The sequence below is a fragment of the Myxine glutinosa genome, chromosome 2 (assembly GCF_964187855.1).
Source record: "Myxine glutinosa chromosome 2, kmMyxGlut1.1, whole genome shotgun sequence".
In the NCBI taxonomy this organism is placed as follows: domain Eukaryota; kingdom Metazoa; phylum Chordata; class Myxini; order Myxiniformes; family Myxinidae; genus Myxine; species Myxine glutinosa.
The window spans coordinates 110,079,906-110,106,533 of record NC_136262.1 but is presented as its reverse complement, the minus strand read 5'-3'; the positions used below and the strand labels follow the sequence as shown (position 1 = coordinate 110,106,533).

Here is a 26,628-nt window from a genome sequence, read left to right as displayed (position 1 = left end):
ATTGCTATATTTTCTGGAGAAGTGATATTATGGTCACATAAAAACATAACAATCATGCCGTTTTCAATATTTTATTCTGAATAATTTAAGGTGAAATTTTTTGGGAATTTTAGGCATATTTTCACCTCAATTTAAGTATGGAGCTATAGGTCCATCACGGACAGTGTGGATGACGTTTATGTTTTCTAACGTACAGTCATTGTTCTGAGAAGACCTCTAGCGATCTTTGCGTCAATAACGTGTGTAGGACCCACGTGATCGGATCACTGACTCAACCCTACGTCTCATAGACCCTGTAAGCCGTCGTATGCGTTGCTGTGGCAGGTTGAACCCCCTCGAGCACGTTTGGGACATGTTGGGACGACAAATTGCGAAGATGGTCCCTCCAATAGCCAATCTGGATGAATTGGAACGTGCATTACATCGGGAATGGAACAACCTGCCACAGCAACGCATACGACGGCTTACAGGGTCTATGAGACGTAGGGTTGAGTCAGTGATCCGATCACGTGGGTCCTACACACGTTATTGACGCAAAGATCGCTAGAGGTCTTCTCAGAACAATGACTGTACGTTAGAAAACATAAACGTCATCCACACTGTCCGTGATGGACCTATAGCTCCATACTTAAATTGAGGTGAAAATATGCCTAAAATTCCCAAAAAATTTCACCTTAAATTATTCAGAATAAAATATTGAAAACGGCATGATTGTTATGTTTTTATGTGACCATAATATCACTTCTCCAGAAAATATAGCAATATCATGGGTATATTACACTGTTTTGACGACAACAAACTTGTAATGCGCGAGGTTGTAAAAAAACGGGGGGGGTGCTTAACTTAATTCTTTGTGTATATATATATATATACAGTCACGTGAAAAAGTAAGTACACCCCATGTAAAGTTTTGACTTTTTCAACACATTTCAACATACAGCTATTTGATCTTCATTTCAACAACTGATAGATAAAGGTGATATAATATAACAAATATCATGAAACATTTACATTTTGTAGTCCATTGTATAATTTAAATAAACATAAATGCAAATTTCGCATGTGGAAAAAGTAAGTACACTCCTACATTTATCACTACTTCAAATACCTAAAATTTGAATCAGGTGCACCAGCTCAGGTGCAAATAATTAGAACATCGTTAGAGAGGATCTTGGAGGAACCTGTCTTATTTAAACCTCAGACATTTAGTTTGGTTTGCTCTTTGTTGTTGAAGTGTGCGGCATCACCAAGCCTAGATCAAAAGAGCTCTCTGAGGCCTTCAGAAAGAAGGTTATAGATGCCTACGAGTCTGGGAAGGGATTTAAAAATATCTCCAAACAATTTGAAATCAATCTTTCGACTGTCCGGAAGATCATCTACAAGTGGCGAAGATTCCAAACAACTGCCAACTTGTTCAGGCCAGGCCGCCCCAGCAAGTTCAGCCCGAGAGCAGACCGCAAGATGCTGAAAGAAGTCTCGAAGAACCCCAGAATGTCATCACGGGACCTACAGGTAGCTCTTGCCACTGTTGATGTCAAAGTGCATGAGTCTACCATTAGAAAGAGGCTGCACAAATTTGATCTACATGGGAGATATGCCAGGAGGAAACCTTTGCTCTCCAGAAAGAACATCAAGGCAAGACTAAAGTTTGCCAATGAACACCGAGGCAAAGACCAGCACTTCTGGAACAATGTGCTCTGGACAGATGAGTCAAAGGTAGAGCTATTTGGCCACAGTACCAGAAGACGTGTTTGGCGAAAACCAAAGACAGCATTTGACCACAAGAACCTGATACCAACTGTAAAGCATGGTGGTGGAAATATTATGGTTTGGGGCAGCTTTGCTGCATCAGGGCCTGGGCAGCTCACCATGATATCATCCACCGTGAATTCTTCATTGTACCTGAGGGTGCTTGAGGATAATGTGAGGCCATCTGTCGGAAAGTTGAAGCTCAACCGAAGGTGGACCTTGCAACATGACAATGACCCTAAACATACCAGTAAATCCACCAAGGAATGGCTGAAAAGAAAGAAATGGAGGGTTCTGGAATGGCCAACTCAAGGCCCGGATCTAAATCCCATCGAGATGTTGTGGGGGGATTTGAAACGAGCTGTGCATGCAAGAAACCCCTCAAACATCGCACAGCTGAAAGAATTCTGCATGGAGGATTGGGCAAAAATTTCTCCCAGTCGATGTCAGAGACTGTTAGACAGTTATAAGAAACGCCTACTTGAGGTTGTTTCTGCCAAAGGGGGCAACACCACCTATTAGAGCCAAGGGTGTACTTACTTTTTCCGCATGCGAAATTTGCATTTATGTTTATTTAAATTATACAATGGACTACAAAATGTAAATGTTTCATGATATTTGTTATATTATATCACCTTCATCTATCAATATTGTTGAAATGAAGATCAAATAGCTGTATGTTGAAATATGTTGAAAAAGTCAAAACTTTACATGGGGTGTACTTACTTTTCTCCTTGACTGTATGTATACTCGTATATATGAATAACCCGAGAAGAACCACACGTGGTGAAGTGTCAATCATTGGACTGCAAACTGGACCTCATCATTCTTCCAGGGACATCGGATGCTGATGGATACCACATGTTGTACACCATTTAATTCAAATTCCTCACAGGTAGACCACTGCACACCTGAATGGCAATTCTCAGAAGACCTGACCACACATCACGCAGTGATGCAGTATTTGCTGAACAACACCACTAACTACCTTGACATAACTCCAAGGTACCAATGTCACCAGAGTTCCGGTCTTAACCCTGAAGAAAATTTGTGGTCTTACTAGTGTGGTGCAGTGGTAGAAGAATGACCATTGAACATTGTAGTGTAGGTTTCATTCCGACCCAATTATAAACTGGTACTTCGCAGGCAGGAAATTGCATCACAAACTGCGTCGTCCAAGGGATGTCAACTTGGGTCCTGTCTCCCAGCCTTAGTTGGTGGACATAAAGGTCCAAGGGGTGTACTTTACCGTACAGTAAGCGAGTTATCGCCGGTACCGTGAACAAATTACAAATTTCTGCCTTTAATTGGGGGAGGCACTGCATATACAGGGGCACATCTGCTCTTCCTTTAGCAATGAGGTTGAACAAGTAGTCACGTGCTGTATCTGAAAGAAGAAGAAGAAGAAGAAGCGAGGATACAGCATCTTGTACGAGTTTTGGGGGGAGATATGTGAACCTGCATGGGAGCAAAGGTTGGTCTATGAATGACAGTGAGCTGTATCTATGACATCAATCTGTGCGACTCTTTTCAAACATGGTTATTCTCTGAACTTGTTACTTCTACAATAGTTTAAAAATAAACGTCGCATGAGGGCGCCCTGTGTTGCTTGAGAAACCAGAGCGACGCTCAGTGGAGAGGCTTGTCTTGTCACCTGCCCAACTCCACCATGTTTTGTCAAAACTCATCCATAACTTTTTGAAACATCATGTTAGATATCGTCTTTGGCCCGAGATCTCAATGGTGAAGAATCACTTAAAAAATGAAAAATTCTCGTATCGGATTCTAATCTTCACCAAAATCGAACCGGTTCGTCCTTGTCACACACCGAAACTGTCCACCAAGTTTCGTCCAAATCCGTCCGTAACTTTTTGTGGTATCCTGCTATATGTTGGTTTTAGCCATATCTCCCATTGGTAAAGATTCACTTATAAAATTAAATAATTTTTATATCCGAATCCATAATTCAGATATTCAACAAAATTTAATTGATTCTTCCTTGTCACACACAAAACCTCTCCACCAAGTTTCGTCCAAATCCATCCACAACTTTTTGAGATATTCTGCTATATATAATTTTGGCCATATCACTCGATAGTGAAGAATCACATAAAAAATTCTACTAGCTGGATCCGGATCCGGATCTTCACCAAAATTGAATCAATTATTCCTTGTCACACGCACAACATGTCCATCAAGTTTCGTCCGAATCCGTCCATAACTTTTTGAGATATCCTGCTATATGTTGGTTTTAGCCCTGTCTCTCATTGGTGAAGAATCACTTAAAAATTAAATAATTGTTGTATCCGAATCCATATTCAGATCTTCACCAAAATTGAATTGATTCTTCCTTGTCACACACACAACTTGTCCACCAATTTTTGTTGAAATTCGTCCACAACCTTTTGAGATATCCTGCTATGTATAGTTTTCAATCGTGAAGAATCACTTAAAAATTCGAGTATCCGGATCCGAATCCGAATCTTCACCAAAATCTAACCATTTCATCCTTGTCACATACGCTACATCTCTGCCAAATTTCGTCCGAATCCGTCCACAACGTTTTGAGATATCTTGTTCAAAAATGGACAGACAAACAGACAGGGGTGAAAACATAACCTCCATACACCTTTGGTGGCGGAGGTAATGAAGATATGATATTGGTGTGAAATGTCGAACTCTGCACTACTTTGTCTCAAAATTTATATATATATATATATATATATATATCTAATATAATAATATATAAAGCTCTTTCTAACCCTGACTGTAACTGATATTAATGTTCGGTACCTTCCGGGTGCCCTAGAAAGATGAAATTTGGCATGCTGATGGACATCGAAGCCGGTACACCATGAAACATCACAGAACAGTCAGAAAGCATCCGTAAATGAAAATTTATATTTAAAAAAACGTAAAAGCATACGTAAAAAAAAAAAAAAAAACAAGCAAAAAAATACCCCAATCATTATCTCGCATTTGAAAATTGTAATTTCTAGAACTGTAAACTGTGAAATAAACATGACATAACGTCCATAAATGAAAAAAGAAAACGCGTCCATAAATGAAAATGTACTTTAAAAAACCGTAATTGCATCCATAAAAATATAGGAGCAATACCCCTGGTGCTCACCTGGAAGAATAAACAGTATACTGCACTGACTAAAGGTATTTTAAACCAATTTCAATGGTTGCTAGAAGACAGGGCAGCATGTAGAATCATACCAACATAATCATAAGACTTTAAATAAACAAAGAAAAACAAACCTATTTTGGGGGGCAACATCCCTCCCCCCCTTCCACCCCGTGTACCTCCTCAGACCCCAATTTTTCCAATGCCTTGAACAAACATTGGTACATCACGGGTGATGAAGGTTGTGGTGACGTTTCATCAAAATTGTGTTTGTAGGTTCTGAGAAAAAAAGCAAATACCTATTTTGGGGGGCAAGCCCCCCCATAGACCCCCCTTAGATCCCGATTTTTTTTAACACCGTGAACAAACGTTAGTCACAACACAACATATAATTTGTGCCAAATTTGGTCGCAATCCCATCAGCGGTTTTGGAGAGGTTTCAAGTGTTTACAGACGGACTGACGGACGGACAATGCGCCATCGCATAAGTTCGCCTGAACCTCATTCCAGGTGAGCTAAAAACCTCAATCGCTATCTAACATTTGAATACTGTATTGTAATTCCTATGACTGAAAATTGTGAAATTAAAATCAATGAAAATTTACCGAAAAACCGTAAACGCATCGGTAAAATAAAGCGAACGAGAAAGCCACTCAGTAGAGCGCATACTCCCGCCGTGGGTCAAGTTGGAATAATACGTTTTGTTTTACATCCCCTCTCCCCAAAACAATAAATGAAAAAGAAAGTAGGCCCTGTCAGATAATTTATTTTGATATATCTCGGAATTAGAGGAGGACAAACATCATTTAAGAATAAGAATAAAAGCTTTAATGCAGTAAAACAGAAAGAAGATTCCCCAAAAAATTCCCCAAAAAAATTTCCTGGATCCGGAATAATATCCTGAGCTTCACCAAAAACGAATCAATTCTTCCTTATCCCAAGGGCAATCATCCCACCAACTTTCATCCAAATCCGTTCAGAACTTTTCCAGATAACTTGTTCACAAACACACGAACACACACACACACACGGACGGACAACATACGCGCACACACACACACATGGACGGACATGATAAAATGCATTACTCCCTGGTGGGAGTAATAAACGAGATCGCTCAAAACCGGGAATTCATCTTCTTGTTCATAATAATAATAATCTTGTCCAGACGGCATATTTTCGAGCTGCCTCTGTTAATGGCAATGATTCTGCTACCATTCGATAGGGTTTTACTTCCTGCAACATCCTTTGGTATTATAATTCTTGTAGCTTTAAAGGATTCCATGAAAAGTATGGAAAACGACATTCCTATGTTAAAGAATACGACTGGGGTAGGCGTGGCTATGACTGTCAATCAGCTTGATGGGGGCGGAGCCGCTAGACACATTCGCGTCCGTGTCGGCGTTATGCGTGATAGTGTTATGTGGCATCAATTAATATCAGCATAAATATCATGTCTCGGGAAATGCCTTGTTTTTCATTGTTACATTTATAAAAATATAATAATAGCGATGTACCAGTGCCATACACCGCACACGGGACACGTGATCACCATCCCTCCAGTCACGGGTCAAGGCAAAAGCAAACCACGTGATCAATAACTAAACAAGAATGTATCAATTGAATGCAGGTTTATTAGCAACAACGATGAACAATCAATCTGCAAGACAAAGAAAGCGATGGTAGATATTAGAATAAGATAATAGATACAGAATATGCAAATAACAATGTGCAGTATTACACAAGATGAGAACGCAATAGAGAACAGCACCATACAAGAGTTGTCTATCTCCCTTTCCCAAAAACGTTCAATTGTGACACAGAATAGAACGAAACTGGAGACCGAGAAAAAGGATCACATGAGTTTATAATTGATATTCTTCTGAATTGAATCGGGCTGGTGGTTTGATAATTCGCTTCGGGCGGCCCGTCACCACCCGATCAATCGTCGGAGTCCTCTGAGGGCAGTTCGTAATTTCCTGGTCCATTGTGGGAGTCTCCGGTGGGTGGTTCACTATCGCCCTGTCCGACGCCGGAGTCCCCTCCAGCTGGTCCATCATCACCCGAACCGTCAAGGGGGCAGAAATAGGCAGTGACCATGGAGGTGTGGCGGTGGTCTGCACATGTGGTTGGTTAGCGACTCTCGCGGGTGGTGTCATCGCGGTGGTGGAGCGGAGTGTCTGTGATGGTAAGCCCGGCGCAATGACATGTTGGGGTTCACCCTTCTGGGGAGTGGTAACAGGATTGAGACAGACTCTTGGAGCGGCGATGGGTTGGGTACCAGACATTAAGTATTTCGGTACGATTGGCATAACACTTGGCATAACGGTTGGCAGCATGCCACTTTTGCCAGTCGTAGTGGGAGTTGTCATGCTGAAAGGCGTAAAACGTCGCAGGAACTTACGATTCCGGAGAGTGATTCTTCCGGAGCCATCCACCTTGACAACGTATTGATCGAATTGTTTTACCTCAATCACGGTTCCGGTCCGGTCCCATTTTCGTGGTTCCAGGCCGGTCTGGTTCTGGATCCGGACATGGTCCCCGACGGCCAGTGGAGGTAGTTTTGTCGTGTGTTCAGAGAGTCTTTCGATCTCCCTGGCATGCCGAATGCGCAAAGCTTCCTCACGATTGTTGCGTGTTTCCCGCCAGGTGTCCGATGGCAAGTATCTGCCTGGGATGATGGGTATGAAGTCCTTGACTGGCCTCTTGAAGATGATCATGGCTGGAGACAACCTAGTGTCCTGATCCGGTGCATTCCGGTACTGGAGTATTGCACGTTGGAACCGATCAGTGTCTAGTTCACCATTGGAACCAGTGTTATCGGTGATCATTCTTTTCGATGTTTTGACTGCGATCTCGGCACGACAGTTGCTGTGTGGGAAGGCAGTGGATGACAACCGATGGTTAACGCCCCACCGACGCAAGAAGTCTTGGGTGTCATGTGCCGTGAATTCTGGCCCACAGTCAGATGCCAATTCGTCGGGGATACCATAAGTGGCGAAGTTCGACCGCAGACATTTCACTAGGCCTTGTGCCCCGCCAGTAGTTAGCTGAATGATTGGCCAATTAGAGTAACGATCAACGGTGACCAAATAACTCCGACCCTTGTGATGAAAGTAATCTGAACAAACGTACTGGAAAGGGTAGGCAGGTTCAGCTGAGGCTGTAGGTGGAGCACTTGGGTGCGATGGGGCCATCCGATTGCAGTGTGAGCAGCGATTGCGCATCTCATGAATCTGGGGAGTGATTCCAGGCCAAAAGATCGAGCTGCTGGCCCGGGTGGTCATAGCCGTGACTCCTTGGTGAGCAGCATGAAGATTCTCAAGGACAAGCTTCCGTAGCTTCGGTGGGATGATAATCCTCCCCTTGTAGACCACTATGCCATCAATAGTGTAGAGGTGTTCACGGAAGGGAAAGTATTCCAAAATGGACACAGGGAAATCGTCCCGACTGGCAGGTAGACCCTGCTCAATAGAATTGAGTAACTGCAGCATCTGAGTGTCACTTGCTGTTTCGTCCCGAACATCGTCCCAAGTGACGGACCGCACAGAATCGAGTGTCTTGATGGCTGCCATAGAAATAGCCATTTCCATGCCAGAGTCGTCATCTGTGGTCCACAGCCCAGTCAAGGTGTGCTGTCTTAGTGTAGTCGATGTGGCCACATCCATAATGGAGGAAATGTCATCCACCAGTGGCAGTCGTTCCGATGGTCTGGCACCCGACGGATGTCGTGAAATCGCATCTGGTACGCAGTGTCGTTTTCCCGGGATGTGGATAATTCGGAAACGATATGCTAGGGTCCTTTCTTTCAAGTTGGCAAGCCGCGTGTTATGGATGTCCTCTAATCGTCTGTCACCAAGAAGCTTGATTAAGGGCTTGTGATCGACGGCAATAATCAGGTTCTTGCATCCCAACACAAAATACTTTACTTTTTCCAGGCTGTCCGCCACTGCTAGAGCTTCACCCTCTATCGGAGCATAGCGCGACTCCGCTGCATGGGTGAAGCGGCCTCCAGCAAGGGTGATTTTCCAGCCATCGGGGCAGCACTGTGGGGTTTCACCAGGGCATCTGCAGTGTTTTTGGAGGAGCCAGAAGCCAATCCCATCCTTCGACCAGTCAGTTGCGAGACATGTTGTCCGTTCCTTGTCAAAGATCCGGACCCCATTTGCGACTTCAGATATGATGAGTCGTTTTGATTCTTCGAATAGGGATTGTAGTGTTGCATCCCAGTAGAAGGGGGTGCATGGTTTTAGGAGGTCCCGAAAAGGTCGCATCCTCTCGGTCATGCTGAAGCAGTATGTTACCTGATTGACTAGCCCAAACCAGGAGCGAATGTCAGTAATTGTTTTTGGTGTGGGGAAGTCCTGTATCGCTTGGAGATACCTTTGGCATGGTCGTACACTGTCCATGGTGATCTCGAATCCAGCGAATTCGACCGTGTCCTGACCAAAATGGAATTTCGTCGGATTTTGCGTAATCCCATTACGGCCGCACAGGTCGAGCCAGTTGCATGTCTGAAAAAAGCTCTCTTCCAATGTGTCGCTCCACATGATGGTATCATCAATACATTTGGACTTGTTTTTGAAGTCCGATACGATTTCGTCAAATCGTCTGGAGTATCCATCACCTGAAGCGATGTAACCTTGGGGAGTGGTGCAGTAACGGTATCGGCCCCATGGTGTGATGAACGTTGTCAGATGGCGGTCACATTCTCTGATTGGAACGCTGTGATAGCCATTCCAGGCGTCTGTTACCGTCTTTTTGGTGTTATGTGGCACCGCCATTGCTTGATGGAAGGGTGACTGGGTGTGGTGGGTCTCACGTGTGCAGTGCGCATTCAGTGGTTGCAGATCAACTGTCCTCCGTGGGGTCCCATCCTTCTTTGGACAGACGACCATTCTGCTGCACCATGTCACTGGTTCACCAATTGGCACCGGTTCCAGAACCCCTAACCTGATGTCGCGATCGATACCAGCCTTGACTTCTGCCTGCCAGTGTAAGGGGACAGGCACTGGGGTGTGCACCGCTTTTGGTGTTGCCTCGGGGTCAACCATCAGTGTGAGAGGCGGACCTTCCATGTGGGGTAGTGGCTGGTGTTCGCAGACATTGAATGTGCTGCTTTTGTAGTACTCCAGTAGCCATTTCTCCAGCCTCTCTCGGTTCTCGTCAGTGGCCGGAAATGGGATAGATGTAGGCAGTGTAGGGGGAAGCGATCTTACCGGGCAGTTACAATTTGCATCGATAACTGCTGCCACTGCAGCACCAACTGTGTTGGATTCGCCAATGGTTGGGAAGCTACTAGACACGAGGCCTAGATCGACGCATGCTTCACGACTGAGATACATGTTCCGTGTGTCAGGTGAGATGTAGCAGATTTGTCGGGTTTCAATAATGTCGCCATTGGCTGTGCGACCAGACAGGTGTAGGAGCATGGCGCCGATAATCCGGACCCTTCCACTGTTAACAGCATTCATCTTCAGGTTGACAGGTAACAGGTCTTCATTACGCAGCCCGAGTTTGTGGAAAATATTAAGTCCTGTGAGGCAGCTTTGACAGCCAGTGTCGGCCATGGCCTGGAGCCTGGCCGATTTTGGTCGGGATGACAGTGGCTGGCCGAAATGGTCATAAGATTCCTTATCGATCCGTGCTATGAGTTTTATGTACGGCTGTGGTTGAGACTTCTTCTTGGTCCAGCCAGAGAGGTGGTCAAATATATGGTGGTCGAGGTGTAGTGGAGTTGACAAGGTGGCCATGGCCCTTTTAATTTGCGGCTTCCAAATGGCCGTTTCTCGTTCCGTGACAGAGCAGAGGAGATCGTGGACCTGGCTGCTTTCATCCACATCATGAGCATCCATTGATTTGTCCGTAGGTTTGTTGTCCGCCTTTTTCGTGCCTCCCCGGCAGACATGTGCAAAATGGCCGCGAGTGGCGCATTTACTGCATGTTTTCCCGTAGGCATTGCAGAATTGACGCCTTTGGTCGATGTTCGGCTGTTTGCCATGACCAGTTTTGCCGCAATAACTACAAATGGCCGCCTGCTTGTCGGTAGTGATCAGGGCTCTTTTGTTCTTCCAGTTTTTGTATTGGCTTGCGCCATGAGCGCCTTCACTATCGAGCAAGGCATTCTGGGAACGTTTCCCTGCTTCCTTGGCCTCGACGAAAATGAGAACTTCCTCCAAGCTCATGTTCTGATTTTGATCGCCGAGAATGTCCTGTTGTATATCTTGATCGGCGAGTCCCCGACATAGGACATCGCGAACCATGTCCTTGGTGTAGTTGACATCAGTAGGGGGATTGCATGAGCATACAACAGAAAACTTGCAGATCTCGGCTTGACCAGCCAGACGGGCTGCGTAGGTACGAATTGGTTCTTCTCGGTCCTGTCGCATGTTGTGGAGGTTTACGCGGGACACCATGGTATTCTCCTCTCGGACAGCAAGGGACCGAATGGCTTGTAGTATAGCTGCCTCGTCTTTGATTTCAATGCGTGGGTTGCTGCGGTGGAGGTCACGTCGTAGGTTATCATCACAACATTCAAGGAGTTGAACGCGAACATCATTGCCGATTATCTGGATCGCTGCCTTGTAACCATCCCATCTTCTGGTGAAATATTGCCAATCTTCGCTGGTACCGCCGGTTTGGATACGAGGACGGCTGACTTTGTCCGGTTTGGCTGGTGCAATGGACGTGTGGGTCATGGCGTGGATGGAGAGCTGGATAGCAGCAACGGCATTGTCAGTGCTGTCAGTAACGTAGACACAGCTCGGGAAGGGGCAGACTGCAGCAGGCATCTTCAGATGAGTTGATTGTTCATAAACAAGAATGTATCAATTGAATGCAGGTTTATTAGCAACAACGATGAACAATCAATCTGCAAGACAAAGAAAGCGATGGTAGATATTAGAATAAGATAATAGATACAGAATATGCAAATAACAATGTGCAGTATTACACAAGATGAGAACGCAATAGAGAACAGCACCATACAAGAGTTGTCTATCTAAATCAGCGTTTATGGAAAGTATGGAAAACGACATTCCTATGTTAAAGAATACGACTGGGGTAGGCGTGGCTATGACTGTCAATCAGCTTGATGGGGGCGGAGCCGCTAGACACATTCGCGTCCGTGTCGGCGTTATGCGTGATAGTGTTATGTGGCATCAATTAATATCAGCATAAATATCATGTCTCGGGAAATGCCTTGTTTTTCATTGTTACATTTATAAAAATATAATAATAGCGATGTACCAGTGCCATACACCGCACACGGGACACGTGATCACCATCCCTCCAGTCACGGGTCAAGGCAAAAGCAAACCACGTGATCAATAACCATCTCAAGTCACGGTTTCTCGGCGCCAGATTCGTTACATCGGCGCATCATGGATGGCGTCGTATAAACAGCCTGAACAAGGAAGCCACGGGAATTGAATCTACTATAAATGGAGGTGTGTGTGTGTGTGTGTGTGTGTGTGTGTGTGTGTGTGTGTGTGTGTGTGTGTGTGTGTGTGTGTGTGTGTGTGTGTGTGTGTCATACTTTTTGACGTCAATTAATTAAGTACTATTCAAATGTACCTTTTATTTTAACCCTTTAGACTGCTGACACCCCTTAGACCTTGCAAGACCCTTTAACACAGATGACCCAGATGACCTTTAAGACCCAGATGACCCAAAAGTCCCCAAGGACCCAAATCACCCAAAAGTCCTTGATGACCCAAAGGTCCTTGACGACCCAAAAGACCCAGATGCCCCAAAAGGCCCCGAGGACTCAAAAGACCCTCAAGGACCCAAAACACCCAGATGATCCAAAAGTGCTTGATGACCCAAAAGACCCAGATCACCCAAAAGTCCACGAGGACCAAAAAGTCCACAAGGAACCAAAAAGTCCTTGATGACCCAAAAGTCCCCAAGGACCCAAATCACCCAAAAGTCCCGAAGGACCCAAAAGTTCTTCATGACCCAAAATATCCAGATCACCCAAAACTCCCTAAGGACCCAAAAGTCATTGATGACTCAAAAGACCCTGATGACTCAAAAGTCCCCGAAGAGCCAAAAGTTCACGAAGATCCAAAAGCCCTGAAAAGACCCCAAGGACCAAAAATACCCAGATTACCCTGATGACTCAAAAGTCCCCGAACACCCAAAAGTCACCAAAGACCCAAAAGTTCCCGAAGATCCAAAAGTCCTCAATTAAAATTTAGTTCAATGGACCAACGTGCCCCCGAGTTTAATAAGTTTTTAACTGACATTTAGTGATCCTTTCATCTTTGTTTTGGAATACTGCATCGCCTGGAGTTGTCAATGGTCAATTAATTAATGTTTAAATATAAAGATCCTAGTTTCCTTATGTCTATGCCCTATTACCTATGGCTACTGGGATTGGGGATTTGGGAGAGGAGCGTAGAAGGAGGGGGTGTGGGAGAGGGGTTGAAGAGGGAAAATTGTTATTAAAATTTTTATTTATTTATGCCAGACACCCTCAGTACACCACTGGTGAGCACATCTATAAAGTTTGTACTGCAACATTTGTAAATCAGTAGTATAACATCATCTACTCAAATATTACAAAAATTATTCAGACGGTGTATTTCTCAGCTGGGCCTCTCTCAATGGCAATGACTGGAGTTTTACTTGGTGCAGAATCCTTTGTTATAATTTGTTTCTCCAGTTTATTTCTCCAGTTAAATATTTACAGATACTCTCTGAGAGCGTGTTCTCTCGTACTAAACCAACCATCGTAGTTTGGCAAGGCCACGCCCTTCCCCACACCTACTCGATCAACCCTAAACCTTGCTATGCGCATGCGCAGATAAGAAAGCGTGTCATGTGTACAGTGTGCTTGACTAACGTCTTTCTGATGATTTATAGTGACTGTATTTTATCTGTCGAGAATCTACTCAAGTATTACCGAGGTCTTCTCATTTCTTAGAACCAGGATTTGGATACTTCAGATAAATACTTATATCTTGTCTTGATAAAGTTCTTCATTGAAGTTAATTTTACAAAACTATTATCAGAGTGTGCTGGCACTGTCGACTCTGCATACTAACGTAGGGATGATGTGGATAAAAAATGCCGGCCCCACCCACTGATTCAAAACAAAAGTTGGAGTATCTCTTCGTACTCTCGTAGTAGTTTATCGAGGACACTGCAGTTTGAGTGTATAATAAGTTTTATTGACACCAAGTAAACAAAACAGTAAAAACCACGAGTGTCTTTCACGTCCGGCCGTGTATAAATAAATTCCTCTTGAGAGACTCCGCCCCTCCCCTCTGTCCCCACCCTATTGGTTAGAGGGAAACCACACCAGTTATTTTGGCGTTTCTAAGTGCAGGTCCTTGTGTGGCCTGAGGCTGGATGAAGACATTACTCTTTGAGAAACGAGCAATAAGACAGAGCTGCAAGATACAGTCAGGGTTACGTAAGACAATATAGGAACACATGTGCAGTGTTTGACTTTGCTGACTAAGATATCTTGGCACTTTTGCTCCAAGGTTGGGTATCCTCTGAGTACCGTATCTTTATGTTATTCCACAATTCAAAAAATTACAGAAACAAGTGAATAAAAAAAATTATGCTAAATTAAAAAGGCAATGGAGGGATGACAAACTACAGTCTAAAAAGGTCCTAAACAAGATAGGGATGATGTTGGTTTAGAGAGTAGCTAACAGTATTGTCATCACATAACAATCCCTACATCACTGCCTCCAGACTATTGTCTAGGGCAGGGGTCGGCAACCTTTTTGACATGAAGTGCCAATTTGAAATGTTCTTGTTAATTAGTGTGCCATATCAACATTAAGTTTAACATTAAGTTTAATTATGACACCACATCAAAAAATATTTCCAACAGACATGGAATTTTATTCCATCCATATCGGCTACATGCAGAGCAACAACATTTTAAAGAAACATTTATCTCTCATAATCAGGACATTGTAATGATAATTTTATCATTGTAAAATTTGTCCCCAATGAGGTTACAAATTATATGCACGGACCCCATTTCAAAACACTGCTTTCAGTAACTCATTTACAAAGTATTGCATTGGGAACAAATGTCTAAAAAGGGAGAATAAAGTGCATCAAACAGAAATACCAGTACTATACAAGAATGCTGCCATCCTCATGAAAACATCCACATCCGAGTTGGGAAAAAAGAGATGGATAAACAGCTACATATGCAAACCCATGTGTACTACAAATAAACAGATGCCTACCAGTCAGTGTGATCCCTGGGCCTGCTTTCCTTTGCTGAGCTCCATTATCTGGGGGTTGTAGTTCGTCACTTTAAGTTGCACACATGCTTCGGAGTGGTCGGTTGTCAAACGACTGCGGGAGGGGCTGAGCACGTTCTTCATGTGTGAGAATATCTGCTCACAGAGGTACGTTGACCCGAAGACTGACAACAAAGCCAGTGCAACGTTCTGGAGACAGCTGAACTTCTTCAGCATGGATGTCCAGCAGGTGAAGATGCAGGTTCCATGATCTTGCACTGCCGTGGTTTCTAGTTATTTCCGTAGCTCTGCAAACTTCGTCACCCACAGTGTTGAACTCTTCAGCTCAATCAGCTGCATTTCCATGTACTGTGTATCCAACCAGTCTATCAGAGATAAATCCAATTCGTGTCCATCAAAGCTGTCTGGCTTGATCAAGAAAGAGAACATGGGTCCATACTTCTGAAAGTCCCCAAATCGTGTTGTGAACTCCGACTCAAGCTCGCTCATGTATTTGCATATTTCAGCGGTGCTGATGCTGTGCTGTGAGGACAGCTGCCTTACGTGTCTGAAGTAGCGGAAAGTGGAGGTAGCAACATCGCTTGAAAAGATTGCTAGCTTGCCGAGAAAGGCCGTCCATGTGTCGAACATGTCCAAAACAGTTTGCCCTGCACCTTGCAGTCGGAGATTGAGCTCATTGAGGTATCCCGTAATATCCGTGAGAAACACAAGTTTCACAAGCCACTTCTCGTCCTCAAGTTCTGGGTAGTTTTGGCCCTTTTCAGCCAGGAAGGCCTTGATGGCATCAAAGCAGCTGACAAACCGCTCAAAAACTTTTCCGCAGCTTAGCTAGCTAACCGCTGAGTGGAGAGGGATATCTTTGTATGTGCAGTCCATTTCCTCGAGCAGGGACTGGAACTGTCGGTGTGTCAGAGCAGATCACTTAACTATGAAGTTAATAACCTTTACTACCGTAGCCATAACCTCATTAAGATCTGAATTTGACATATTTGCACAGAGGTTTTCTTGGTGTATTAAGCAGTGGAGTTTCATGATGGGGTGACCGACTTTTTCCTCAATTAATCTGACAGCTCCCCTCTGTTTCCCGACCATGGTGGGGGCGCCATCTGTTGTCACTGCAAAAATCTTCCTGATGTCAATCCCTCGCTCCTCAATATGTTCCATAAACACCTTGGCTATGTCCTCACCTTTTGTTGTGTCCGACATTGGCTTTAAGCAGCAGAGTTCCTCTCTTACAGTCGAATCACAGTATCTTGCCATGACTGCCAAACGTGGTATGTCATTCACGTCCACGCTCTCGTCAAGTGCAATGCTAAATACCACAGCATCTTTTAACCCAGCTATTTGCTGCGCACTGCCATTTTTTGCCATTTCTTCGATGCGTCGCTCAACACTTCTAGCTGACATGGGAATATCTTTTATTCTTGATTTGATTGTCTCTTTGTTTGGTAAGCCTTCAAATAGAACCTCTGAGTGACAGAGAAAAGCCTCCTTAATATATTCGCCATCAGTGAAATGGCCTTCCGCGTTTCGCAATGCAATGAGCAATGCGATAGCTTGCTTCAGTCGCATGGTTTTTAGCAATGGCAAAGATTTTGAGGGTGTTGGATTACTTCCCATACCTGGACACGGCACGTTTGATGGATTCTGCCTTGTCTGCCTGATCTTTGAAAGTTTTCCCTTGCTTTGTCTCAAAATGGCGCTTAACACTCGACGTTCGACAAACTACATTTTCAAAACATAAAGTACACACAGCACTGTCCTTCTGAAAAACAAAACCCCACTCTTCTGTCCATGAGGGCTGGAATGCCCGAAACTTTACTTTAGCTTTCTTAGCTAGCGGGGTTGACATCATCTACCGAACCTGAACCGCTTCACTGCAATTCCTGTGGGAAATGTGAGCGGGAGGCCGCACCGTAAATCAAACTAAATAAGACAGGCTGCGCAACAGCCAATGGCTGTTCAAGAGGTGATTTGGCATGCAGCTGAGAGGGCACTGCTTTCGCCAGTGTGCCAATGATTACGCTGCCGCGTGCCAATGGTGGCACGCATGCCTAGGGTTGCCGACCCCTGGTCTAGGGCTAGGCCGAGCTAAAAGTATTAGAAGCTCCTATATTTCATTTCTGCATAAGTATAAGAAGCTCCAATATAATTTGAGGGACTTCTTGCAGCTTCAGTTGTCTTTCCTACTTTTCTTTTTTATCAGCTTAGAGTAACCAATCACAAATGGAGATAATTATAGAATGCTGTTATTGGAGATGTCCATGCAGCTTGTAAGAAGTTGATGATCGTGTACTGATATTATAACATTGTACTCAGGCTGCTAATTTGTAGAGTCTCAGTATGTGGCTACAGTACAAGAGTAATCAAGTACTGTGGTAACCAGTGAAGTGGTTGTAGAACCTTGAAGCAATGGTTGATAAAGTGTAAATGAGGCAGTGATGGGATTGTTATGTGATGGCAATACTGTGAGCTACTCTCTCAACCTACATCATCCCTTTATTGTTCGGGTCCTTTTTTAGACTGTAGTTTGTCATCCCTACAAAATCTTTTTAATTTAGCAAATTTTTTTTTATTCACTTGTATAATATATATATATATATATATATACATACATATATATATATATAATATATATATGTATATATTGTTGCGGTTTTGAGTCTGTCAAGTGAGTGTAATAAAGGTTAAAGTCTGTCCTCCATAGTTAGTCACACAAGCAACATGTAGCCTCGCAATAGTATAGTTATGTCTTAGTATTTGTGAGCTCAGTTCCCTTCCAGTGTTAATTCTGTGTTGAGGAGGAGCCAGGGAAATAGGCCCTACTTGCCACCGATTTCCCAGCCACCCTAGCTAGCCTCGATCCAGTTTGTTAAGCATTGGGTGATCATTGGCCGAGTTAACACGAGGTAGGCCTAGGAAGGATCGTGGCGGAGTCGAGGTGGAGCGGCAGAAGCAATGACGGTAAGCACGAGCCACCAACCAGAGCTCGAGGGAGATGGTGGCGGCGTGGCGTCAGAGGGCGTGGTGAGAAGAGTCTGGTGAGTTCCAGAAGGTTCGGGGGGCGTAGCTATAAGAACCGCTGCGCAAAAGCCCTCAACAGAACTCGCAGAGGAGAGGGAGAGATAAAAGGACTAGCGCGTGGAACACTGATAACGAGAGGACTTGACTTGCTGCGAGAGAGAGAGAGAGAGAGAGAGAGAGAGAGAGAGAGAGAGAGAGAGAGAGAGAGAGAGATAAAAGGATTCGCAGAGGAGAGGGAGAGATAAGAGGACTTGCTGCCTGATGAACTTGACCATTGCACGAGAATGCGCGCGCTAACCAGCTCGGAGGGTATTGAAGAAAAGGAGTTGGTCGCTACATATACACAGGCGCAGCCAGACGCGCTTAGAACGAATAGCGCATTTGAGACGCGCGAGTGAACAAGGCTGGGTAACCGCCAGCCACGCTTAAGTCCACCCTCTGCTGTTTCACCCCAACATCTGCTTTGTTCGAGAGACGCGCTACGAGTCCCTGCCTTCGCCTGCTACCATCTTCGCGGGACGTGCCGGGGACCGTGGAGCAGTGCCGGATTAACCATTAGGCAGACAAGGCATGTGCCTTAGGGCCAGCCAAAAATTCGGGCCACAAAAATGGACAAGCAGTTTTCATCAATTTTTATTATTTTAAACAAATTATTTCTAATTTCTGTCTCTGCCAGGGTAATATATGTATCTCACCAATTGCTCAGGAGAACGCTCATTTTCGCAGCTAAAGAGAATCAAAGATGTGAAGCGTTCTACCATGCATCAACAGCGTCTTGGTGCGTTGGCCCTTTTGTGCATTGAAAGTGATTTGCTCCGAGAACTGGACTTCAGTTCCGTAATTGAAGAGTTTGCAGTTGTAAACGCGCGCAAGGTTACAATCTAAGGTCTAGTAAACTGTAAAGCAAAGTGCCAAATCTGTGCGTGTTTTGTCATGCATATATTCAAACATTGCAAATTGTATAGACTAAACTAGTTTGAAAGTAGTTTCTTTTCACATTAAATATTTGTCTTTTTTTGAATTAAATATTTTGTTCATGAATCAGGTCATCTTTTGTCTGGGGTCCATTTCCATGAGCCCGAGATCTAATTTAAATTGTTCAGGCCATTCTCTAAAATTTCAAAATGTGCCTTAGGGCCAGCCGAGGCTTAATCCGGCACTGCCGTGGAGAGCTGGACGAGGACCATCCCTGGACGCGTTGGGGAACACCTGCCCATCTGCAATACCCCGTGTGAGTGTGAGACGGGCCCGTTGTCCCAGGGATAAGTTAAGACTGTTTAAGGATTGCTCTGTGTCTCTTCGTCCTTGAACTGTATATACGTGTGGGAATAATTAAACCCCTCTGTTCTTCCTTTCTTCTTGATTCGATCGTTTCTGTGATTTCTCCAGTTGACTAAGCGTGGCACGAATAAGATCGCTCCAATCGGGTTCCACTAAGTAAGACTGCGCGGACCACGTGTACGCAATCCGCTCGGCGTACTCATATCACACGTGGTTCGTGCGAGGCTTGTTTCCTCGCTCCCAGGGCAGCGCGGGTACTTAGGTACGAGCGAGAAAGTAGTCCCGAAACCCTACTCGGCATGTGTCCGGGAGGGACGTAATAAGTCTCGGTTCCGCCAAGGCCCAGCAAAGACAAGGGGATTAATCCCCCCTTGATAAGGGGAAGAAGGCCGGCGTACAGAACCGCAACAATATTTATGTGTATATGTATATATGCATATGTATATGTATATATGTATATGTATATGTACATATGTATATATGTATATGCGTATATGTATTATGTATATATATATATATATATATATGTATATATATTGTTGCGGATATGGGATTTGCATCCATCCATATCCGCTTGTAAATATTCCCCTATTTCCTCAATACTTCCCAACTATCCCCAATCCCCCATTCCCTAGTCCCATTTTCTGTAAACAACACTCTGTAGACCCGACCTCCCCCTATTTCCCCCATTAAATGTCGCACCCAGGTTCACCGCATCTCATGTAAGACAACTATAGGACATCTTGCTAGTTATTCTTAGTCTATGTCAGTTAAGGACTCGTTTCCATTAATTCTGACTCTTCGTTGCACCAGAATGTGATTGTATGGCACCGTTAGGAAGTTTAGGACCTCCCAATACCTCCCCGCAGCTCTTCCTCACGGTTCAGCAACAACAACAACAACAACAGCAGCGGCGGGCGCGGGGAGTGTGCGTCCTCACTCCGGCTTGGTTGGTAGGGGGTGTTGGGAGGGCACCAGGCCTTTCCAACGAGCCGCCATCGAACATGTGCTCGACGGGGTTACCAAATAGGGGCTCCCTGTCAGCTCCTCGTCAAGGGCGGAGCCCGGTAACCCCCGCACCCAATGGAAGCGGCGGACCGGTCCCATCTGGGGCGGAGCCAACCAGCCGAGGGCGTGTCACTTCCCGCTGAGCATGCGCAGGAAGAGGGAGGTGACGTCAGATGCGCGCTGAGCTTGGAGAAAGAAAGACGCCACCTCCGAGCGCTGTGAGGCCTCCCTGCATCTCTTGGACCGTGCTTGATCCTGTCCCCGAGCCAAGGTGCACCTTGTGCTATCGAACCTACCTGTCCTCCCTGCCATCAATCCCTGTGTAAGTCAGCCTTGTTCCGTTTGTCTGTGGTCTGTCGGGGATAAGATAAGACTGTAACTAAGTGCCCATCTCTTCTGTGTCTTTTACCTCACTCTACCTTGTAATCTACCCCTTTTCTCCACCACTAATTATATCCTCCTCCGGAGGTCTTGAGAACTGTACCCCTTGCGTCGTTTCATCTATCCCAGTCGTTGTGTCCTTTCCATCATTGATTTAGCGTAGCGCGATTTGGCCAACGTTCGAGTGGAATCGGGTGAGTTGGGAAAGAATCGGGGGAACTGTTAGGTCGCGGTGGACCATCCGCTCGGCCCATAATAACATCTAATCCGCGATCCGTAACAATATATATATATATATATATATATATATATATATATATATATATATATATATATATATATATATATATATATATATATATGTAAATATATTGGTGTGTGTGCCCCGGTTTAGAATAGGTATCCCGTATCTCTGCATGTCGTAAGAGGCGACTAAAAGGGTTTGCGTCAGGAAGGGCATCCGGCCATAAAAACATTGCCTCAAAAATAGAACCATGACAATTACAACTACATATGGGCGGGGTACAGCCCGAAGTACCCCGTTGGGGACCCCACTCCTTCTCGTCAAAACTCAAGGTGGGGAACCCGATCGAAGCAAGGGTGGAAATCATTCCATTTATGACGACGAAACGTCTGATGCCCGACGTGGAGATTCTGAGGTTTGGGACATGGAATGTAGGGACAATGACAGGGAGATCAGGAGAAGTGGTGGAAATATTGGTCAGAAGAAGAGTGGACATATGTTGTGTGCAGGAGACGAGATGGAAGGGAAGTGGTGTGAGAATGGTGAAGGGTAGGCAGGGACAGAAATACAAGTTTGTGTGGCAAGGGTGCCCAGAAGGCGTGAATGTTGTTGGTGTCCTGTTTTCTGAGGAGTTTGTAGACAGTGTGGTGAGTGTGACGAGAGTGAGTGAAAGGTAGATGATGGTGAAAATGATGATTGGAAAGCTCTTGGTGAACGTCATCTCGGGATATGCTCCGCAGATTGGTCGGAGCGACGAAGAGAAGGACAAGTTCTGGTGTGCAATAGAGAAGCTGATGGAAAATGTGAAAGATGAGGAAGTTGTTGTGGTAGGAGGAGACCTAAATGGACATGTGGGAAGGAGTATGGACGGTTTTGAGGGAGTTCATGGGGGTTACGGATATGGTGTGAGAAATGGAGAAGGTGAAAGGATTTTGGAGTTTGCTAATGGAGCTGATTTGTTGATTTGTAATACTCAGTTCCAGAAAGAGGATAATAAGCTTGTTACATACACGTCAGGTGGGTCGACGACAACCGTTGACTACCTGCTGGTGCGTAGGAGAGATAGGGGGCACCTCCGGGACACAAAGGTGATCCCGGGGAAGGAGGCTGTTTCACAGCACCATTTGGTTGTCTGCGACATAAGGGTGAAAGGTGCGAGGAGAGCTCGGCGGGTGAAGTACCAACTGAGAATGAAGGTGTGGAGGTTGAAAGAGGTGACAGTGAGGGAGGCTTTAAAAGAGAGGCTGAGTAGGGTAGAGGATGATGTGGTTGAGCTTGAAAGTGGTTGGATGTCAATGAAAGATAGTCTGTTGGGAGCTGTTGGTGAGGTATGTGGATGGACAAAAGGACCACCGAGGCACTCGGAAACATGGTGGTGGGATGATGAAGTTGGAAAGAAGATTGACGAGAAGAGGAAGAAGTTAAAGGAGTGGCAGAAGGCGAAGGGTATGGGGGCAGAAAAGGCGGAGCATGAAAGTTATAAGGCAGCCAAGAAGGCTGCAAAGAAAGAGGTAGCAAAGGCGCAGGAGGCATGTAGGAAAATGTTCGGAGAACACTTGGATTTGGAAGAGGGTCCGAGAGCGGTATTCAGGATTGCAAAGCAGATAGCGAAAGAGAGGTGTGATGTGATGGGGGTGAGTTGCTTGAAGGATGAAGTGGGACAAATCGTTGTGGACCCAGATGGAATTAAAGGAAGATGGAAAAGATATATGGAAATACTGTTGAATGCAGAGAATGATTGGGATGGAAACATAGAGAGTAACCCAGTTTTAGGACCGGCAGAGAAGATAACCGAGAAGGAATTTGAGGAAGCGATAAAAGCAATGAAGAGTAGAAAAGCGGGAGGGCCGACGGCAGTTGTGGGAGATATGTTGAAGGCAGCGGGAAATTGGGGTGTGAAGAGAATGACAGAGATCTGCAATCTGGTGGTGAAAGAAGGCTGCATTCCAGTGGTTTGGGAACTGAGTACTGTTACGGATTCGTCACTTCTGTTGTTGTGGTTTTCATCCACTGTAAACATTTTTGATTCCATGTACTATTATTGTTGTCATTTAAGGGAAATAGAGTTTACTATTTTCAAAAGGTAAAAAAGTTAATGTTTTAAATGAAACCGGAACCGGACGACGATAAAGAGGAAGAAGAGGAAGAGAAGGCGGAGCGAGTGAGTCGGCCAAGAAGCCTAGCTGCTTTGAGGTCTGGAGCGAACATTGGTGAACGAGAGTCACGAGTGAACTTTGGGTTTCCCAGGAAAGGTATTCCTGCGACAGAGTTGTTATCGCTGTGACAGATCAACCTGTGTGTCAGGTTTTGCGGTTGATTCCGAGAAGAATCATCATAGTGCCGTTACGCCACGAGAACGGGGCGTCGGCCATTTTGACTCGCGCGCTTTGCACATCGCTCAAGGTTTTTCACTTTGCTTCAACCATTCTCACCACATCCAGACGTTAATTTGGTGTGTGTGTGTGTAACGTGGCTTTTGAGTGGGAAATCTGCGGTTCGCCGATTGAGAGCCGTCAAACGTCCATACCTGAAGGTGTGATTTCCCTGTCGCTTCTCGAGGACACCTTCGCCCATCTTTGGCAGTGTAACTGTCAACCCAATGGGATTCTGGTCTCGATACGACATCGTACAGACGATCACTGTAGTGGATCGACTTTGGCTTGAAGCCGGAAGCAGCTTTGGCTTGAAGCCGGGAATAGAGACATTGGGAATGTTCTTCTTTTCGCTCACTTGGAGCACAGTGAGTTATATTGTACGAACCTGATGGTACCATCATAGGAAATATATATAGGTTGTACAATTGATTAATATTGTTTTTGTGTTGTTATTCTTGTGTGACCTTAATACAATATTTGTTTGTTGGTAACAATTGGTGTGGTTTCACCATTGATTTTTGACACAGAATAACACATCTTTCTGCTGTAACTCCTCTCGGGGCTCGGAGGTACACCGTGACCGGGGTTTGGGGAGGAGCACGTAACAGAACCCTCGTCCCTCTATACAAGGGGAAAGGTGACCCCCTGGACTGTGGCTCATATCGAGCGATAAAGTCATTGGAGCATGGAATGAAGGTATTGGAAAGGGTGTTGGAGAGGAGGATAAGGAAGGAAGTGAAGATTGACGAAATGCAGTTTGGATTTATGCCAGGAAGAGGAACGACAGACGCGCTTTTTATTGTGAGGCAGTTGCAGGAGAAGTACATGGAGAAGAGGAAGAAGTTGTTTCTTAGGTTTGTTGATCTGGAGAAAGCATTCGATTAAGGGTTCCACGTGAAGTAGTGACCTGGGCATTGAGGAAGATAGGAGTGGAGGAATGGTTGATCAGAGTAGTGATGGCAATGTACAAAAGAGCGCACACAGCTGTAAGGACGAAGGACGAGAACAGTGGTGAGTTTGAGGTGAAGGTGGGAGTGCATCAGGGGTCGGTACTAAGTCCACAACTATTTGTAGCTGTGATGGAGGTGCTGGCTCAGAACGTAAAGGAGGGTTTACCATGGGAGTTGTTGTATGCAGATGATCTGGTGTTGATTGCAGAAAGTATTGATGGACTGAAGGATAAGATGAACAAGTGGAAGGAATGTATGGAGACAAAAGGTCTGAAGGTGAATATCGGAAAAACGAAGGTGATGGCAAGTGGTAAAGCATGTGGTGAGGTGGAAAGAACTGGGAAGTCGCCGGTGGTGTGTACAGGAAGGGTGTCGGGGTGAATTCCATTCAATGTACTATGTGCGCTGTGTGGGTTCATCAAAAATGTAGTGGTTTGAAAGGGTTATTAATCAGTGTGGCAGCTACATTCAAATGTAAGGTGTGCACAGAGGCAGCTGCAGATGGAGGAAATGTTGAGTTGGATCTTGGAGACGGCGTGAAGCTGGAAGGTGTGAAAACATTTTGTTACCTAGGAGACATGCTGAATGGAGAAGGTGGATCAGACTCGGCAACGGTTGCTAGAGTGAGATGTGCATGGAAGAAGTTACGGGAACTGCGTGGCATGCTGACGAGGAGGGGAGTGTCGTTGAAGCTGAAGGGAAAGGTGTATGCTGCATGTGTGAGAAGTGTTATGATTTATGGGAGCGAGACATGGGTAATGAACGTAGAGCAGCAATGAAGGCTGGAAAGGGTGGAAATGCGAATGGTTCGGTGGATGTGTGGAGTATCGTTGAGAGAGAGGAAGACAAATGATGAATTGCGAAAGATGATGGGAATCGAGCCTGTGATGGATGCTGTGAAGAGAAAAAGTTTGAGATGGTTTGGTCATGTGTTGAGGAAGGATGAAAGTGACTGGTTGAGAAGAGTGATGGAAATGAATGTAGAAGGAAGTAGAGGAAGGGGAAGACCGAGAAAGACTTGGCTAAAGATGGTCGAAGAAATGCGGGCAAGGGGGTTAACAAGGGGAGATGCAGAAAATCGGGCAAAATGGAGAAGATTGTCATGGGGACCGCAAGGCTAACCCACACTCTTGCAGGGAAAATGGCCTTAAAATGCCTGTTGTTGTTGTTTGTGTATATATATATTGGGTTTTTTTGACAGACCAAACTTTGTGTGTGTCTGTATGCATCATATATGTACAAGGTTCGTACGGAAACAGAGAGAAGCTTTCGATGTTAACACATAAATGAATTTCTCTGTTCTACAAAAACCCACTTGCAAATTGAAGTTCATTCCACAACAATGTTTAAAATACCTGGGGTTCCTGGATATATATTTACCAATGCATGCAATAATAGGCTGCAGTTTCAGTAGAAACATTTACATCCAGTGTTACTGGACGATATCTGGAAATGATCGAATCTTTAGAGATGACCTCTGTTTTGACCCTTCTACCATTGAGCAGAAATTTTTGCACTCATTGTGAATTATTTTTTTGATGATGCCATCTCAGTTTGTATAATAGTAATCATGCAATACATGCTGGGGCTGAGAATATGGCCGAGCATACCTAGCATACCATGTCCCATCTGTCGGCATTGGTTGGTGGATGTTAAAGATCCCACTGTGTCCTGCGTGAAGAGTAGGTGAGCTATCGCCCGCGCCATGACAAAGATCCCACCCTAACCAGCAGGGGGCAGTGCATATAAGGGGAAATTAGAAGCTTACCGGATTTCCCTTTCCACTTGTCAGTTGTAACTGACATTATCATTTTGTCAGGTATGAATAATCGTGTGGATGAGGCTTGAGAAGGAACATTCTCCATTGAAAGAGGTTCAGGTGTTTTGAACTTCTCGGCCTCACCATCGCCTATGCCCTTTCTTAGGCTGATCATATAGAAAAGCTGGCCTCCGATTAGCCAGTCGCACACCAGATGTCGTTCTCGGTCTTTCCTTGAACAATCAGAACTACTCACCTGTCTACAAGACCTTTGTCCATAGCTCAATGAAGTACTGCTCTCTTGAATGAGCTGGCACCCCAGTACCACATCTGTCTCTCCTGGAATCTGTGGAATTTAATTTTCATAATATTTTGTCATCTCCCATGGTGAGGCGGAAGCCCTAGGCCCATTGCTCCCACATCGCAGGCAGGTTGCTTCCCTCTGTTTTTGTAGTGCCTCTACTCCATCCTCGCTATTCTTCTGTC

The 26,628-nt window shown here is 45.0% G+C and overlaps 1 protein-coding gene across 1 annotated transcript in view; it reads left to right on the top strand.

The window, feature by feature from the left end:
* The window catches only part of LOC137414419 (nuclear factor of activated T-cells, cytoplasmic 3), a 323,497-nt gene that overhangs the window by 108,984 nt on the left and 187,885 nt on the right, over positions 1-26,628 (top strand). The window contains exon 3 of the mRNA XM_078771398.1: positions 19,280-19,375. The gene's annotated coding sequence lies outside the window, so the exon portion shown is untranslated. The remainder of the gene's footprint in view (positions 1-19,279; positions 19,376-26,628) is intronic.